This window comes from Cryptotermes secundus, unplaced genomic scaffold (genome assembly GCF_002891405.2).
Source record: "Cryptotermes secundus unplaced genomic scaffold, Csec_1.0 scaffold323, whole genome shotgun sequence".
In the NCBI taxonomy this organism is placed as follows: Eukaryota; Metazoa; Arthropoda; class Insecta; order Blattodea; family Kalotermitidae; genus Cryptotermes; species Cryptotermes secundus.
Window position 1 is genome coordinate 2089140 of NW_019738961.1, and position 17824 is coordinate 2106963.

Below are 17824 nucleotides of genomic sequence, written 5' to 3' on the forward strand. Positions count from 1 at the left end.
AATGTGGTAGATATCAATCAAGCTGGCTCAGGTAGTAATACTTTCTAATTTGGTTTGACAGGTGCCTCATTTGAACCTTGGCCAGGACACTATCTAGACTGAGCTATGATAATTTCATTCCTCATGTTGTAAAACGCGTTATTTATTACTATGAAGTCGTTCTATACTGCATAGTCTGAGTTATAGCATCGTTAAATAAGATACAAAGAAATAAAAAGAAAGGATCATTTACAAGGTCTGTTATTCCCATGGCAGTTCATGTTAAGATTGAAGTCTTCTGAGACAACAGTAGTTTCCTCCAAAACCTTGGTGCTTTTCTACCATGCTACACAGGATCACATCCCAGAAGGCAGTAATTTGAAGGAGCACTTGTCTATGTACCAATTAAAAGAAGACAGAGAAGCGTGTTTTGTGTTTTTCTGATCCCCATTATCTGTATCAGTGCTCTGATGAAGAAATGAAGGATCTTTGTAAAGTGGGGAATATTTATGTCTTTAACTGCCTTGACTGTTCAAAAGTTGGTCATTTATGCTACAGTGATGATAATAGAGTTTCTGAGGGGCTGTTTACTGCAGGGATCTGTGAATATGGACTTGTGAACCCTAAGTATCAGTTACTTAGAAGACTAAAGTTGCCCGTTTGCATAATATGTCAAGTGTCAGATAACAGGATCTTACTGTGGTTCTTTCATGTTCATGTTAACAATTTTAGAAAATGGCAAGAATTCTCTAGAAACTTGCAAAAATACGCATTTCTACAGGGTACTATCTTCTGGGATGTGATACTGTGTAGTCTGGTGGAAGTTTACTGACATTTGAGAAGAATGTTGCTGAACTTCTACCAGACTACACGGCATCACATCACAGAAGATGGTACTCATCACAGTCACTGCCGTGAAAACCTCTAATCCAATGCTTTTATTTTCTGATCAGAATATAGTCATTTGTGGAGAGGAGAATTTTCAGAAAACCATTTGTTCATATCAAAATACACGAACACAATATGAAAATTTCCACCACGTATACAATATCTGAGTGTAGAGGAAAATGACATAGAAGAGCAAAAATTGCTTTGATGATACTAGAATAGGTAATATTAATATAAAACTAAATGGACTTCAAGAATTTTGAAGTACAAAACACACTTTAGTACAGGATTCACAGAAACTAACCTTACCAAATATACCAAGGAACATGCAGTAACATAGGTGATTTGAGGCATTATGCTACGAGCTGGAAGAGCGCGGGTTTGAACCTTGATGAAGGCAGTGGATTTTTCAGTTGACCCAATCCTTCCAGCTGCACTATGGTGCTGGGGTTGACTCAGTCTCCAACAGAAATGAGTACCAGGCATCTTCCCAGGGGGGAAAGGGCTGCCGGTGGGTAAGGCTGACAAACTCACTGCCATCTGTGAGCTGATTGTGCAGAAAATATGGGAACCCAGTGGGCTTCCATGGCCTGTTACAAGGATAGATTTACCTTTTTCAAATTACTAGTGCTTTTGAATGGATCTGCATGCTGAAAGTTAATAAAGGATCAAGCAACAAGACTAGACACAGCAAGAATGCTTTTCCACAGGGTGGTCACAAGATACAGATCAAATTATAAATTTGCAGAAAATATTAGATAAGAGATGGAAATAACAGATATCAGTTAGGAAACAAAGTTCCAAAAGGAATGACCAAGATCATTTGGACAGAATGCTCTAAAACTGAATCTTATATCTGTTTTAATGATACTGTCTGTCTGAAAACCCTTTGAGTGTATGTAATACTGTGAGTACCCAACATTGTGGAAGCAAGGTCCTGCGTGTTACACAGAATCTTCAGCAAGGCAATTTTGTTAGAATATAGTCACCAAACAGGTTGGTCTAGAGGTAATGCTCTAGACTTATATTCAGGAGGTGCTCAGTTTGAATCTCAGCTGGATGTTGACAGACCAGACAGATTTCTTGTGGCTTTCCTCAATCCATCCAGGCAAATTCCAGGATAGTACCTCGCATGAAACAATTGTTTCTTTCCAGTTCATCTTTTGTCTTACCGTTACAGTCTTTATTCTGAAACCATCCTTGAATAAAAGAAAGAATCTAATAACTTTATAATAATGATGTAACAAGTTACATCACTTGTTTGATGAATATTCTCAGGCTCAGAGGTGTTTTAGAAACAGTGTACGAACTGAAGAGGTGTCTAACAAGAAGACTTAATCCTGGTAGCGAGACTACTTCCCATATGAGAGATCTTACCAAGAGATTTCCTGGTATGGAACCTGTAGGTTCATTTCATGTTCACAGGAACTTGCACAAGACTGTATCCTAAGAGAGTTTAATATACTCTGCACCCTATGCAGATATGTACATATCTAGCCAAACTACAGGGAGTCACTTTCCAGAAGGAAGTAATCTTAAACAGTTCCTGTTGTCAGAACCTCAGACTTCATTATAACACTGGACAGACATTTTGAGCTGTTCAGGTTCCCCCACCCCATCAATATCCAACCAGAGCTCATATTCAGTCCATAAGCTTATACAGTATTTTGAAAGCTAATAGTAGTTGGTACTGTTTTAATGTACCCCTTATTTCTGTGTACATAATGTACTGATTAAGTCTTCAACTAAGTAATAATTACTATTTATAACAAGCTGCTGGAGCTTCACTCTGAAAAGAGAACTTCGTTTGGTTCTTCTAATACATGCAGGATGCTTGTAATATCTGCCTTTTGTGATGGTTGGCATGCAATTATGAATTTCAAGTTTGTGTACATACAGTTGACAGTCGGAGTAGATCTAATATAATGAGCATGAAGCTTATCGTTAGTGATACAACTACCATGGTCTTCTACAGATAAAATTGTTTCATTAATTACAAAAAAATATTCAAGCTGGCAAAACTCTCCTGACAAGAGCCAACAGCTTAGTCCTCTGGTGTGGGAAGTCTGCAACCACCCACTGTCATTCACTGACAGGCACATCCATCCCTTCTGCCTTTGCCCCAGTTGGACCTGTGAACAACCTAGACCTCACTTCCTTAGAGAAGAGCCTCCTCTACTGGCCCATTTATTTGCTAGCCTGCCCATTTTATCTTGATAGTCAGGTTCTTCACCCCTATCAGGAGACCTGTTGCCATTACTGGACCCACACCAGGGCCTTTGAAAGATCTTGTCTATCAATGACAGCAGAACTAAAGACCTGACAACATCCCAGCCCCACAAAGCAGGGAGATAAGCCTCCCTCACTCCCAGCTAGACCCATAATCCCCACTGTACAAGGCCCAGAACATGAAAGCAGATGTCCCCCTTACATGTCTTAACTGTTAGCCTGTCCACTTCCTGATAAGTTATTCACACATATCAAGAGACCTCATATTCTTACCCTCAGTGGAGCATCACTAGACCTGTGAGGTATTTGACTGCCACTTCATGACAGCAGAAGGCCAGAAGACCCAGCACATGAGCCCTACAAAGCAGTGTAACCCTCCAGCCACCCTCTGTTTCGCAACAGGGGCAACAAAGATCCCTGTTGGTCTGGGCCAGACCCATGATCAAGCACCAACTGAGGCCCCAGTCCCCAATATCGGAATCCCCCCCCGCCCAGCCTGGCCTATCTGCTAGCCCATACAATTCTTCCTCTTGATGGTCAGATTTCCCACCCCCATCAAGAGTTCTCTCCAGAATCCCCAACAGATTTTGACTACCTCATGAAGTTTTAAGATAGTTGATGTATTTTTTAATTGAGGAGGGGGAGGGATGGCACTTGCCTGCCCTGGCTGAAGTTGACTGCCTGACAAAACCAAACAAGCACCCCAAAGACGAGTTTCCCAAGACAACCACTGTTATCTGAGAATGAAACAAACATAGGAATAGAATGGTCGACAGTGTCTGGCTGCAGCATGGCTGCTTGCCAAGCTTGCGGTGCCTATCAGAGCCCAGAATTATATCAGCCAGCAGTTATATTGATTGAATGGTCAAAGAACATTACACTGTTCCAGCATACAGCTGTTCTGAAGCGGAATTCAAATGCAGGCGTCACACACGTGCTGAATCCAAATGGTAAACTTGTTTTTAAGTGTTTGCGCTCTGGCTGTACTGTCCTATAGGGACCTTGGCTTTCTGTACGTTAGGTGCCCATTTTTCTGTCATTTGCCTTTTACTACCTCCTCTTCACATTTATCTCTTCCAATCATCCCAAGCTCGGCTTTCCCCCTTTCCTTCTATATTATGACTTACGTTAAAAATATGTCTTAATCACTTTTGCTTGGTCGAATCTGGTCACGTGTTGCAGCCACGCCAACTTTCACCTGTGACTCATGTAATTCCCCCAATTCTTGTTTAGCTCTGATTCTTCAACACTTTTGCTCAGTTACTGGTCCATACACCTTGAAAATGTTCCTCTCTTACGTGTGTAACATAACCTTTTCAGTCATGGACCATGTTTAACAGCTGTACAAAAGTAAGGGTACCCTTCTGCTTAGTTAAGCACCGTGGTATGAAGACGTATGGGAGGATGTAGCAGCTCCATGCATTTAACATCAGCACTAGATGGAGGTGAGCGAGTAGATGCATGATCCGGTTGCTTAACCCTCAGGGAAAGAGCCGGCGATACCCATTTGGTGGCTGATTCCTGGGTTCGGTCTGGACTGTGTGAAGAAGAGCAAATATCTCTTACTCTTACTGGGAGCCAGATTCTTTGGTTTTCGTTGCCATATACTGGTCGCTATCCAATAGGCACTTGAACTTCTGCCAAATATCCCGTGTCACATCTCGAACGGTATTGCTCATTACACTCGTAGTGACCCCCGTGAGAAACATCTCGCACAGAAAAATAAGTGTTCTAGAAAGAATTGTAGCAAATCGTCCATCAGTTTTAACTTGCTCTTAATTTCTTCGTAAACGTAATTTGATGTGTTTTTTTTCCTTGGCACTACAGCCCCAGTGGGCCTAGGCCTACCTCCATGAACTCCGTTCACTTCGGTTTTTCTAGATCTTACACATTCGGTAGGACTCCTTGGGCGGGTGATCAGCTCGTCGCAAGGCCTCTACCTGTACACAAACACAGAGAAACGCACACACACACAAACTAAGCATCCATGCCCTGAGTGGGATTCGAACCCACGATCCCGGTTTCCAAGCGAGCGGAGACAGTGCATGCCTTAGACCGCTCGACTACCGTGACCGGCAATTTGATGTGTTACTTTCCTACATTTTCGAAAGATATACTTGCTGTGCTTATGTATGATTTTATTTAAGTAAAATTATAATTAAATTCCAAAACATTGCACACAATACCACAACCACGCTGCCACACACACGACCAGCGTACTGGGAAGGCCACGACCGCCCTACTCAATTGAAAATTCTATTGTTTTTAGAAAACATTTTAGGTACTAGTGTTTTAACCCTCACAGGAATACATTCCTATAATACACGTGAAGTATTTACTTTGAAGTACTGATCACCTTCCGACGGTGGCCATTATTGGCCGAAACATGTAAAGGTTTTGTTTGACTATTAAAAAATATTGTTGCATTTGACGGAATTTAATTGTAAGTTGACATGGTATAGGACGCAACGGTAGAGAGCAGTGTGTCATAAAAATGATTTTACTGTAAGATATTGAATCCTGGGTTAGGGAGGTTAAGGATTGGACGAGAATACAAGCAGCTGAAATGAAACTGTTTAAGATCCGTGAAAGGCCTCAGTAAAAGACAGAATAAGAAACGAAGATGCAACAGAATTGGGAATTTTCTCATTTAACCAGAAAAGAGAGAGGAATGGAAATAAAGTTATCCTGAGAACGCATGGAACCCTCATTCCTGAACAAGCTTTGAGTTACAAAGTATATGGCAGAATAACAGGCTAACGCCTAATCCTTGGAATGAAGAAGAAGTAGAAGATATATGATTTTGTCCTACATTCTGCCTGAAAGTCATGAACATTGTTTTCTTTGCATTTTATTTTAGACTAGCCTCCTTATACGCTTCTACAGAAGTTCTATACAGTGACAGTAACATAACAAATTCCTCGTCCCCAACAAGTAACACGTGAATGCAGATAAGATAGTTGCCCAAGATTCTTGACCCGGTGGTGGCTGACACTGTACTCGTACAGCTATATCGAGAGAGAGAGAGAGAGAGAGAAACTAGGAACTACGCAGCGAACAGCTGAGAGCGAAGGCCACTCTCTGCACATGGCTGTATAAATATGTCACAAAACAAAATACAGTCGCGTAAACAGCGAACATGGCACCCGGAAGGACCGGTTTACTTATGCCAACATGAAGATACCATACGATACTGATCAAGGTCCGTTGCTAGTCGTTGGTTCTGATTAGACTTGAAATCGGGAGGTGTCCGGTTCGATTCCTCTAGTCTTTAGGTGTTAATATTTGGTATATCTTGTTTTTTGTTTTTTGTTTTTTTTTTTTTCATAAATAAAGGACGGGTCAGATGCCTGGTTTTTCCTCCCCCCTGCCGGCACCAATGGGTTCCGTGATACCTTCTGTCCAGTTATCAGAGAACAAACCGGTCAAAGGGTACCGCAGTGTCATTTGTTTCGCACTTGTTACTAAGAAGACTTTGACTCTTATGCAAGAATATAGGTAAAATCCAAAGATATTTAACAGTACGTCACTTTAAGGAAAACGACTCGAAATCGCTTTGGTTTACCTTGTTTAATGCTCTTCATACAAAATGTGGCACAGTTCAGATATTTGGGAAAGGCTATAACAAATCAAAACGCGATTCAGGAGAAAATTGAGAGAGACTGGACTCGGGTAATGCTTGTTACCATTCACTCCAGAACCTTTTGGTTTCTCGTCTGCTGTCTAAAAACATAAAAACTAGAATATACAAAACTATAATTTTGTCTGTAATTCTGTATGGGTATGAAACTTGGTCTCTGATATAAAGGGAGGAACATAGACTGAGGGTGTTTGAGAACAGGGTGTTGAGGAGAATATTTGGACTGAAGAGAGATGAAGTGACAGGAGTTTGGAGAAAAATGCATAATGAGGAGCTTCATAACATGGAGTCACAGCAGCTGACGGAACTGCTGCTGAAGGAAAACAAAGCTGGCCAAGAAAAAGCGGAGGCCAATAGGAAGACCGGCCATAAAGAGTTGCTGGCCATAATGTAGGCCGACCGAGAGGAGAGGAGAGTCAGCCAAGAAAAACTGCGAGAGAAAATAGAAACCGAGAAGGAAGAAATGAAGGCCGCAATGCAATCTATGCGGTCAGAGTTGGATGATACAATCCAACATAGAATTGAAAACATTTTTGCGATCTTTGAACACGACAAACGAAATTTCCAGGAAGAACTAACGAAAACCTGTGCGGCAAATGAAGAAACCAAACGCGATTTCCGGGTCCGGTTGGACGAGACGAGGCAGACGACGGCCGAGCGGGGAAACACAGCAACGATCGCCGTGAGCACAGCTCAGCCACCGACATTCAACGGGAATTCGACGTGGAGTGTCTTCCGGCGACAGTTCGAGACCGTAGCAAACACAGCCAATGGACGGACAAAGAAAAATCGACATACCTGATCACCGCTCTGAAGGGTCGGGCGGCGGAAGTACTACCCTGCATTCCGACAAATACAACTTACGAGGAAACACTTCGGGCATTGGAAGACAGTTTCGGGGACCAACACTTTGCAGCTGCCTACCGCTGTCAGTTAAGAACAAGGACACAGAAACTTGGAGAATCCCTGCAAGACTTCGCCACGGCCATCGAACTACTTGCCTTTCGTGCCTACCCCAATCTACCTGCAGACCACATAGGAAGAGAGCAGCAACAGCCTTCGTATACGAAATACGAGATGCCGATATAAAGATTCAGCTACAGATGGGAGGGGAGAAGAAGGTAAATGAGGCCCTCCGACAAGCGCTAGAGCTGCAAGCGGTACTGGTAGCATATAGACCTCACGAAGGTAGCACCAAGACATACCGGAAGTACCGATCGGCCCCCACCCAACGAAGAGACGCATAACGGTCAAGATGCTGGAACTGTGGAGAGCCGGGGCACTTTGAGAGCAATTGCCACTACGGCAGAGGAACTGGAAACAGAAATCACCGGGACCGAAAAACGGCCCACCAAGAAATAAGCGAGAATCGCCGGGGAGACCAGAGTGGAGACCCGGTAACAGAGAAACAAGCTGGAGAAGTGACCAACTGCCGGGAAACGAGCGAGGGCCGGCGGAGAGGGGCGGACGCCGCCATGTGCACTAAGGCCCACACACTACGCACTCACCGACATCACGGAAAAAGCCAACACCAGTTTGGTCACCCAGGGATGGGTCGGTGATAAGCCGTGCTAGGTGACAGTGGACACTGGAGCATACGTCACGGTAGTAAGACCGGATATCGCCGCCGGATGGCCGGAAAGACAGCCAAATCCAGATTTCACGCTGCAGACCGTGTCTGGAGGATCCCTACCCATCCTGAAAGAAGTTATCTTGACCCTTACCCTGTTACACGTTACAATACAAAAGACAGACCCGTCCTCTCGCCAGAGAGGAAGCCTCACAAAAACAAGACCGTAACTGTCAAACAGTAATAAATATCTTTTACTGACTGACTGGCCGTCAGTGGCAATGTGACTATGACTATAGATATGTGTGCGTTGCAAGCAGTAATATTGTTGTTATGAGTCTTCATACAGCGACTTTCAGTTCTTCAAGTTCGTCTGTGTGTTCTATGCAACTACAATAAACATCTACTCATCAGCTCAGTAAGTGGTTGTCTCTACACACATGCTACATCCCACACAGTACAGACATACAGAGACATATACACGTGGCCATGTCGTGTCACTGGAACAGCAATGAAATGTGCCTAGTCGTGAACTTTGTGAGTGGCTTGTTTACATTTCCATTGATAAAACCAATAGAATTGGCTTCAGAGACGTAATTTTCTAGGTTCAGTGTCGTTATTCGGAACAGTCTATTCGTATAGGTTCCAAGGGTTGGATTACTAAAGGGTCAGTCCCACAGAGACAGAACTGCGATGTTTTAGTCAGAATTGAGATGTGGGTACAACAGGGTGAGCAAAAGATAATTTTTGTTCTGGTTCAGTTTTTACTTTGAAGAAGAAAGTCAGTTTCAGTTTCCAGTTTTTATAAATTGTACAATGATGACAAAGTGACGCGAAAATAAAAAAGACGTAGCATAATATTATATGTTGCACAGATGTATTTGTTTGTATACATTTATTACTGTACGGCCGAAGCACTTAGTGATAGAGAAGTAGGTCAAGACAGTAAGTTGCATTTGAGACGGAAATGTATATGTACAAATAAAAATATCTTATATATTTGGTGCATACCGCAATAGAGAATTTTCATATTCCCAGGAAAATAAATTATAACTTCTGGGAATAATTATACTACATACGTTCCTTACAGTGTATAAATGTGTATTTATATACCAGAATTTCACGGTAGCCATTGCGCTGATCATGCAGAACATGTAATGGCAACTGCTGTCCGAGTAGTTTTGGGATGCGCGCGCAACTTGTGTCATCGAAACTGAGTTTACGGTTACACTGCGAGTGCACTGCATCGTCATGTCTCTCTTCTTTCCTGAGTTGCAGGTGTCTGAAAACCCCGGCATTCTGCCTGATAGACACTGTTTATATGTGACATATAGACACATTGCTAGGCAACGGTTCGATAAACACCTTCCCGCGGAGACAGATTCTTTGTAAGCAGTCCGCTACTAGGTAATGCGTACAACAATATATATAAGAGACTTAAACTTGTAGGTGGTCAAGCTTACGACCGTTCAAGCGACTAAGCTGCCGTTGCAGCGTAAGATATGTAAGACGGGCATGATCTGCTCTACAAAGCCTGTGCTGACACAGGACTTATGCGTAGTCCAAAAGAAAGAATTTTTCAGTGATATGCTACATGTGCGAAAGCTGCATTTTACGAAAGACGAAATATATTCATAGCAGACAAACCCATCTTCGCGTGAGAGAGGGTGTTACAAAGGACGAATACCACAAGAGTTCAGTTGGGGAAAAAAACTCTGGTCGTGAGACTCAATCGGCTTGACGCCAAGATAAACTGATTGGCGGTAAACCCCCAGTCGTAAAGTAATTTTGACTTTGACTTTTTCCAGAAGCAGTGGATTATTGTAGTGTGGTCAAAAGTTGAGAGTTTCCAGCCTAAGATAGCGATTTGTGAAATATAACAAGCTGTAGAAAGGCCCAGTAAATTCGGTTATCAAATCCAAACCCATTTTATAAGACACGCAAACCCCTATTACGTGACAATATAATGTACATACACACGGATCACTAGGGATATACATTCTATTTTGTCTACCCGTCTGCTGTCTACGAACATCATAATTATAATACGTATATAAAAAATTGTAATTTTGCCTCTGGTTCTGTATGGGTGTGAAACTTGGTCTCTGACATTCAGGGAGGAACATAGACTGAGGGTGTTTGAGAACAGGGTGTTGAGGAGAATATTTGGACCGAAGAGAGATGAAGTGACTGGAGGTTGGAGAAAACTGCATAATGAGGAACTTGGTAACTTGTACTCTTCTCCAAGTATAATTAGAATGATCAAGTGAAGGAATATGAGAAGGGCACAGCATGTAGCACGAATGGGAAGAAGAGGAATGCGTATAGGATATTGGTGGGGAAACCATAAGGAAAGAGACCCCTAGGAAGACCAGGACGCAGGTGGATGGACAATATTAAAATGGACCTTAGAGAGATAGGATTGGATGGTATGGAGTGGATCGATCTGGCTCAGGATAGGGACCAGTGGAGGGCTCTTGTGAACACGGTAATGAACCTTCGGGTTCCATAAAATATTGGGAAATTCTTGAATAGCTGCAGAATTGGCGACTTTTCAAGAAGGGTTCAGCTCATTGAAGTTAGTTTTAATGTACATATATACCTAATGCTTATCATTTTGTTGTTATTCTGTTGTTATGTGGAAATCAGAGTTATCAGTGTTTACGGATAGGACCTGGTAGGGCACCAACATGTACAAATGCTTCAGTCGGTGTAACAGTCTCGACCTTGACCACAACAAGTTGTTGCGTAGGTAGTAACACCACGTAATCTACAATGTTTTCGCAGAGTGGATGAACTGGAGTGTTATCTGGGGAAATTGTGTCTAGGATGAATTTTCCTACCGGGCAGTTTAATGTATAGGTAACGCTGTAAACTTTTATTCCGCAAGTTCTCGGTTCAGTTCTCGGCTAGGACGTTATTCTGAATTTGTTGACGGTTTTCCTCATTCCCTGCATGCAAATGCTGGGACAATACGTCGATTAGGATGATACCTCTTCCTTCCAGATCTTTTCCAATTCATTCTGCACAAATCATATTTTAACGATTCAAAGCTTTAAACCTTGCAACAGAGGTATCCTAACCCACCGTAGCTATGGCCCTCTTTGGGGTTGTGAACCACTAAAATAATCAAAACAAAACTTGAAAAAGCGGAGCAATTGTGCCCTACAGAACTTTCCTTCAAATGTTTTGTTTAATATGCTGACATGACGCGTGAAGCCCAGAATAGTGGAGCCAGAGGAGACTTACAATGCAAGGTACTCAGTAAACACGTTCCCGCGGCAACAAATGCGCAAGTAACAATAGAGGTATTTTTGGGGACGGTGTTTTCTATTACGATCCATGCAAAATGCTTGCAAAAGGAGTTGAGGATTGGCAGTTCAGGCGAGAAGAAAAAATGCAGAGTGCAGTTGAGCTCTGTAATAGAGGCAGAGAAGAGACGGCAGTCCAGTTCAGTTCAGAGAATAGTTGGCAGGCAGTTATGAACGGGAGTCGGCGAAGGAAGAACCTAAGCGCGGGAACCTGACAAATCTCCACTGTTAGAAGCTGTTGCCAAGGAACGGCTGGTTAAGACGCAACAGGCTGGAAAAGCTTAGCGGATGTTGTGGTTATTTGTAAAGTGTGGAGATCAACGATAGCGCAGTGAATACTTGTAGTTCCGGGTGGTTTGTATAAGTAGTCAATAAATCCATTCACCAATCCATACCCCGTCTGTAGTCACACACATACACGTGACAATACGATACGCTATAGATGTACAGCGATTTGCTGAGTAGTTGCCGGCACCATTTGGATCCAAAAGTGAAAGCGGTTTCAAATTTTTGGTAGTGAAGGAAAATTTGGGAACCTCTGTCTTTCAGTGTGATGCACTGACAGTGTTGTAAAATATACCACATTAAAAGAGGAATTTTCGCTTTGAAATTGCAAATGCCTTTTGTATTCGTAAATTAATAACTGGAATTGTGTGATCTGTCTGTGTAGATACTCTCTCCCACAGTTTCCCATTGCCGAAACCTTGTATTTGTCACTAGTCTCGTTAAGAGTGACGCAGTATCGACGTCTGTAATTTTTACCATTCTTTCTCCTGTCTCATGAACATAGACCATGTATGATTCTTACGGGGCCGCGCCTTAGCTCAAGCGGTTAGTCGCTGGCTTCCCACCGCGGGGGCCCGGGTTCGATCCCGGATCTGGTCAAATGGGATTTGTGGCGGACAAAGTGGCGCTGGGGCAGGTTAACTCCGAGTATTTCGGTTTCCCTGCCAATCTTCATTCCACCAATTGCTCCACAATCACCCTCACCTATCATCTGGGGCTGGTACAATAGGCCAGAAGTGGCTGCAGTGCAAGGGACTTAGTCCCACCCTACTAGCAATAAAAATACATATACTTTTCTCGAAAAGGGGATTTTTTCTTGATACACCCATTCGAACCCATTTCGAGTCCCAGGCTCCGATAGCAACCAGGCGCCAGTGTGTAATAAAAGCGGAGGGAATCGAAGTTACGCCGACCACTGCAAAGTCATCAGGCAGACGACCCGCCTTACGCAAGAACTGCCCGTCACGTGCAGGCTTCCTTTTAATTTACAAGACGTACAAGAAGCCTGTATTCTTATGAACAAGGGTGAAGAAATAAGTTTCTCTGCTCGCCAATCGAGCTTCGCTTCAGCTGAATCCTTCTGCAGCACACAATATTCGATACGAATGTACGAGTATATGTACGTTGTGATTAAACGTAATCTGAACTTCTTGTTAGTATTTGGCAGTCAACACAACAATAAATAAAAATAAACCAATCGAACTGCTCACATTGGTTTTATTTTGGTAGTTCCTGCATCTTTCGGTCTATATTTGGGATCATCTTCAGGCAGGTTCATCAAATACGTCTTTTGTTACCGAATTGTCCTAATAAGGATCCATATTAGTGCTGCTCGTCACAATCATATGACGCATGCAACACGTCACGAAATTGCAAGAATTCTTCTAATTTTAAAATTATTCAAAATATAAAATTTATATTTAAGGAGCGGGATAGCGCAGTCTGTATAGCGACTGGCTACGGGCTGGACAACAGAAAGGTCAGAGTTCGAGTCCCGGTAGGGTCAAGAGGTCCACCCAATCTCCTATACAATGTGTACAGGGGGCTCTTTCCCGTGGGAAAAGCGACCGGGACGTGAAGCTGACCACTCACCTCCAACTAGTGCCGGGACAAGAATTACGTGGATCTATACATCCACTCCCCCATACATCCCCCATAATTAGTTCAGCAGAGGGACAATTTTACTTTTACTATCAAATTTAAATTTAAAATAATTTAAACTTGTCTTGTCATTGATTGTAAAATTCTATGTTGTTTTGTGCTTTTGTCCCACATTTGGTAAGACTACCAGAAGATGGTCTCAAATGTGGACCGAAACATGTAGCAGCTACCAAAATACAATAACCAATGTGAGCAATTCGATTTGCTTATTTTTATTGTTGTGTTACTTGCACAATACCGCCATTCATGATACACAACAAGATGCAAACAGTGAGGGTAATCTAATTTTCATTATCATCTCATGCAATTCCTCTTTATAGCCAGGGATTTATATACTGCCTCATCATACCCTGGACTAGCCCTAAAATGTAATCAGCATCCCTTCCTTAAAGAAATGTTATGAAGTTGTCCTGTGCTTAAACAATTCAGCACTACGCCATGAAGGCGTATGGAGAAGCCAGTCACTATACCGACTATGCTATATTGGCCCCCAAAGGAGTGTCATGTAACACACAAATCCCTCTATACCAAGGGTCTCCAAACTACGGCCCGCGATGTGATTTTATCTGGCCCGCGAAAGAATTGTGCAGAAATGCGCCAATTGAACTAATTTTCCATTGAGTACTGGTAAATGTGATTCCGAGCTTATTGACCTGACATATTATACTGCAGTTCGATGGCTTAGCTGTGGAAAGGTTCTTTCGCGCTTCTTTCAGCTCAGGAATGAAATTGATATATTTCTTACCGAGAAAAACCATCACGAACCACTTTTATCAGATACCAAGTGGCTTTGGAAATTGGCAGTTTTGCTGATCTGGTGAACCATATGAACCATTTGAATTTAAAGTTGCAGGGTGAAAATAACTCAGTCTGTGATTTATTTGCACTTATCAAGGCGTTCAGAGCAAAGTTGATACTTCTGGAATGGCAAGTGAAAAATTGTAACTTTGTTCATATGCTATACTGTGCAGAGTTGCATAAAAAGGGTGAAGCAGAATTTCCTTCCTCGTTTGCAAATTTAGTCATTTTAGATTTGAAAGAACAATTTCGGAAGCGATTTGCTGATTTGGATTCCAGTGCTCAGGAAATTAGATTGTTTCAAAATCCGTTTGACTGTGATGCTGCAGATGTCCCAAGTCAAATTCAAATGGAAATTATTGAACTTCAGGAAAATTATCATATTAAAGACAAATACAAGGAAGGAAATTTGATCGAATTTTATAAATTTGTGAACTCTGAGCAATTTCTAAATTTAAAGAAATTTGCTTGTAAATTTATCTCCATTTTTAGGACGACGTATCTTTGTGAACAAACTGTTTCGCAGATGAAGTACATCAAGTCGAAATACAGGTCAAATTTATCCGATGAACATTTAAAGTCGCTACTTATGATTAGCGTTTCAAAATTTGAACCTCAATTTAATCAGATTTTAAGAATTCAAAAAGAGTTCCATCATTCACATTAATTGTTTTATTATAATTTGTGATGAAAATATGAGCATTTGCTGCTACTGTCTGTTGTCATTAATATACGATAATTTATTCTCACGTACTTTGTATTTAGTTTATGAAATTCTGTGCTTTCAACAAAACTCATATACCTAGAGTTATTAATTTCTCAATTTATCCGGCCCGTTGAAAGTGCTGAATTACCTAATGTGGCCCGCGGTTCGAAAAGTTTGGAGACCCCTGCTCTATACCATAAAATAGTAGCGGTGCTGCGTCAAGCAATAAGTGCGCGTGCGCCGATTACAGATATTAAAGTTATTATATGCCGATGGTAGTCTCTTTGTCTTCAGCTGTCGTCATTTTCATGTACAATGATTACTCAGAAGAGCTTTTCGAAATCTTTCTTTTGTATTTATTTCAGTATCGGATGTTACGATTGGATCGTGAGCACATGACATGGAGCCCATAGTGCCCTTTATAAATACCATAAAAACGTCACAAAAGCGTCAAGTTTCTTGAGGTTCTAAAATTCTTCTTTGTTTCCGACATAAAGTACGCCTAATCCTGCTCTATTTATTTCGTAAAAATCGACGGAGATACTCTTGAAAATAAAGCAATTTTGTAAGATCGTCAGACGCGTATCGATGTAGTCTACTCAACACTCCTGTTTGCCAACAAACTTACGTCATTCTGAAACATGTCGAATAAAAAATTATGTATTTGACACAATTTTCTCCAAATAACAAAGAATTGTAAACAGTGTAAAAGTCATGGTTCTATTGACTTCTAGGTTAAGCATGCGGCAAAATGTGGTAAAAAGCAGCGAGACAGTGGTTGCAACTGCATTTTGGGAGGGAAGAAGGGTGACGTACAGTAACTGAAGTTCTCTTCATCTACGAACCAGAGTACGCCATAGCCTACTTACGTACGCACGTGTGTTTGAATTTCTCACCGGTGTATTAATACCGGAAGTACGTTGAAAATAGAACCCATTATCTGTCTAGTGATGACGTAATTGTCTACGTCACAAACTGACGGTGATGCTGTTTCGTTTAGAGCACAGACATACCCAACAATCCATATCCCAGTGGACTGCACCAGTCTGTTGAGACGGTTGAGACGGCCATGTCTAAAAACACATACAGTAATTGTTAATGTGACGGACCAGAATGAAACAAATCAACTACATACAGTACGTTACACTCAATAAGTTCCGTATGGGTGTATGGATAGCGGAGTTGGCGAGTGAATTGCTAGACAAGATTGCTTGCTTCATTAACTAATGTTTAGATTGATGGAATGCATTGGAGTGGGGTGGTTAGGCGGATGGCACACGAATATTGACCACATCTCGACCTGAAGAAGGAGCCTGATAGCGGTATAGCGACTGGCTATGGGCTGGACGACCGAGGTGTCGGAGTTCGAGTCCCGGGGTCAAGAATTTTCTCTCCTCCACGACGTCGAGACCGAATCTAGGGCCTACCCAGCCTCCTCTCCAGTGGGTACCGGGGGGCTCTTTGCCCGGGGGTAAAGCGGCCGGGGCGTCAAGCTGATTACTCACCACTTAACTAGTGCCGAGATCAAGAAAATATGGGTCTACACACCCACTCCCCCATAGGCGTTCATGGTGTAGTGCTTAATTAGTTAAGCACAAGGACAACTTTACCTTTTTTTACCTTTGCCTCGACTTGAAGATTCATATCGCTTGCAAAACAACCTCTCCCCTCTGATAAATTCCACATGAGCCCCCGTCTCCCTCCAGCAGCCGTTGCTTTCCAAGAGAAAAGAATCGACGCACAAAAATGGAGTGGGGTTTTCTACTCGGTCCGTGCTGAGGTGTTGTAAGCAAAGAAGAAGGTCAGTTCATAGTCAGAGTCAATTCATTTGTGAGACGGTAGCCAGCAGGGAATGGCGTGAAGCTGAAGAATCTCCATTGCTAGAAGCCTTTGCCAGGGAACAGCTGGTGTAAACACAGCAGGTTGAAAAAGGTTTAGCGAGTGCTGTGGTGATTTTTTAATTGTGGAGATTAGCGGTGGCGCTGTAATTACTTGTAGTTCCGAGTTGTGTGTATAAGTGGTCAAGAAATCCAGTCACCTATCCAAACCCCGTCTATAGTCACACATACTACGTGACAATGTAGTCTAGCTGCAGAAATTGTCTTTAAATATCTCACAAATAAATAAGAACACATCTCTTCTGTGTCTCAGAGGTAACGGTGCACACTGGTCAGTTTTGACACATATACTCCCCGTATTATATACGTCAGACGTTGCACTTTTAAACATCCGATATTGGAGGTTAGGAATGGAGTCACACCTTCACAAGATGGCTCACAGTGAGATGCATTATCAACATTTACCATTAATTCTACCAATAAATTTCTGTTCTCCTATTTCATTCATTCATCTGTAATCTGTCAGACGACAGGTCCACAGTCTCTTCCAAAACAGTTCCTCCACTTAATGCGATCTAGAGCTTTCTCCTTCAAATGACAGTATCCTCTTCTGTCCCCAAGGTCATCCAGCATCTTCTTACGTCTTCTTCCTCATCTTCTTGTCACTTCTATCCGCCCCTCTATCTTTCCTTCAATAACTTCTTTTAGCAGGCAGTTTCTGCGTAAAACATGACCAATCCAATTAGCCTTCCGTTTTCTTATTTCGTGTAGGATATTCCTCTGCTCACTGACTCTAATTAACACTTCGTCATTTCTCACATAATCGGTCCAACTGATCTTCTCCATTCNACCTTCCATCATCTGTTAACAAGCTACCCAAATATTTAAAACATTTCACATTCTCCAGTTGGTTTTGGT